This window comes from Bombus affinis, unplaced genomic scaffold (assembly GCF_024516045.1).
Source record: "Bombus affinis isolate iyBomAffi1 unplaced genomic scaffold, iyBomAffi1.2 ctg00000680.1, whole genome shotgun sequence".
Classification (NCBI taxonomy): Eukaryota; Metazoa; Arthropoda; class Insecta; order Hymenoptera; family Apidae; genus Bombus; species Bombus affinis.
In genome coordinates this window covers 22,153-24,635 of record NW_026109276.1, presented here as the reverse complement: position 1 = coordinate 24,635, position 2,483 = coordinate 22,153, and the positions used below count along the sequence as shown (strand labels likewise).

Below are 2,483 nucleotides of genomic sequence, written 5' to 3'. Positions count from 1 at the left end.
TTGTAAGTTAAGAAAATTGGAACGAAAATTCACGTTGTCTCAAAGATATCTTGTTTTTGGATAGAAATAGTTACTTTACTAACAACATTCTCAATATTAAGGATATCAACACCTTAGATTTAATCAAAGCCGCTGGAATACGCCAGATATTTCATATCTGACTTAAACATGTACAGTGACGAGCGAAAAAAGTAAACACATAAATGTTAAAGACAAATTTTTCAAGTGATCGGTAAAGATTAGGTAAGAGTAACTACAAGTTATTATTAACGAAATGTAATAGTTAATTTTCATTAACATTAATAATGTACAAAACATTTTACAAAAATGGACATCTCAAACCATGTTTACAGTTTTGCACATTAATTATACTCGTCGAATCAAGGTTTCAACATAGTATTTCGTCCACTAGTACTACTTCACGTTTATTATATCCAATAGAATTAACTACTATTTAGGTAAATTATTTTTTGGAATGGTCAAATAATGCTCTTTTCTCATTATACCTTCGACATTCGCTTTTTACATAAAATCAACGGGCTGTGTTTACACTTTTGTCAACTTTTGCTTGTCACTGCATATCAAGGAAGATTGAAATATAAAGTAATTCGCACAAAAAAGTAGATATTAGTATTGATGTTATTGTATTCCATATTTGACCTTAAAATATGAATCAAATATGAAAAATCAGTCTAAGTATTAATGAAATTTCAGACATTTTTTCTAAAAGAACGGAACTTTCCTTTCTAATGAGCACTATATGATGCAATAGAAAAACAATTTGACACTGAAAATTGTGGTCAAGATCAATTTTGTGCTACACTTATTTAACCAATTTTCATCAAATCGAAGGTGTAGAATGGCTTGAAAAAGAAACCGCGATAAATACTTTTTTGACACTTTGTACAAAGGTGTATATCAATGTGTATATCGATACACATACTCTGTATGTGCATATCCGTGGAATATATATCCGTTTTTCGAAGCAAAATGTTATCTACCTGTTCAAAAGAGCAAAGCAAAAACACTACATAGAGGGTTTGTTACTGTTGACACTCTGTATTTCGGTGCGCAAAGTATCCAACCAGATATCCAGGAACAGCTTTCAGGGAACGAGATTGAATGTTGATTGAACATACCTATTTGATCGAATATATTTAATATGGCAATGTTACGTATAACAATATACGTATGGAATTTTAAATGTCATGAGGGTTGCAGCGGACACAATTTTAATTACATTAAACATTTTGCTCATTGATGACCTTACCTTAATTTTTTTCTCCTTCCTCACTTTCTTCTCCTATGCGAGTGACACAGCAAGATTGATAGTAACAAGCGATTTCATTAAAACACAATCTCCTTTTCCATTTGATGAACACGATACGAGACGAGGGAATGATTTAGGAACACGACTTTCGAGCGGTTTCAACAACTATTAAGTTTCATTTATAGCAACGAACACTGCCAAAGACGCAATCAAGAAGCTTCGCGTAGCTGCTGTAGATGACGTAGATGAAAAAAGGTAGATCAAACGTAAATGACGAAATTATACATTAATTTATTTTAACGCGTTAAAATTACGCTAATGACAGTTGCTCCGTTCTATTCGTTCATATATTTAAGCCCTATATGCAACAAAGTGAATGTAGCATCTGCAAGCGTGTTAATTGGACAACGACGAATTTCGTTTCGCAAACACGGACACGTGAAACATTTTGAAGTTACGCGGACGCGAGAGTAATTCGTTCCCTTAAATTGCTCAATTTCCATTTCTTTCGCCATGTACATTCGAGTACTGCATTTGAATTGCAGAGCAGTCGGAAGTAACGGCGCACGTCGTTGATGTATCGACAGGAACATGAATTCTTTTTTCATCGACTTATTAAACCGAATCAAGTTTTCAAATCCAATCATTTAATTTCATCGTTTTACATCGAACGTTTCAATCTTTTTTCTTTTAAATACCTTACCTATATTTCATCTCGTTGAATATTCCATATTTTTAATGCTACTACCACTTATTGGTAATTACAAATATGTAATTATCGTTCTGAAGTTAGAAATTCGAAATAACATTCGTCAGTATATGATTCTACGTTTTATATAGAGTAGTAAAAATGATACAATGAGTTTCGGTAAATAACCAATAAAAATTTTTGTTCCTTTTTCTTTTTCTTTTTCTTTTTCTTTTTTTTTTCTTTTTCTTTTTCTTTTTTTTTTTTTTGGTTTTATGTATCCAAGGTCGAGAATAAACTATGTGCACGTTTCTTGTATTCGTTTCTTGTATTTTTATGAGGAATTCAGTCTTTTTACGCCACAAGAGTCTCAACGTTTTCGTTTTCACGCCTACGTTACGCTCGTTAAACACGTTGCAACAAGACCATGAATAAGGATAACAGCTTTAATGTTTTCACATGTGTTAATTTATTATTTTAGACCTTAAATATTTTATTTATAAAATCTTTATTCAAACAAGTTAC

The 2,483-nt window shown here is 31.7% G+C and overlaps 1 long non-coding RNA gene across 1 annotated transcript; it reads right to left on the bottom strand.

The window, feature by feature from the left end:
* Positions 1-823: 823 nt before the first annotated feature.
* Positions 824-1,722, bottom strand: LOC126928217 (uncharacterized). The gene is made up of 2 exons (XR_007716448.1): positions 1,271-1,722; positions 824-1,139 (listed from the first exon to the last, which is right to left on the bottom strand). It is a non-coding gene; the product is annotated as an uncharacterized LOC126928217 (long non-coding RNA).
* Between the last annotated feature and the right edge of the window lie 761 nt (positions 1,723-2,483).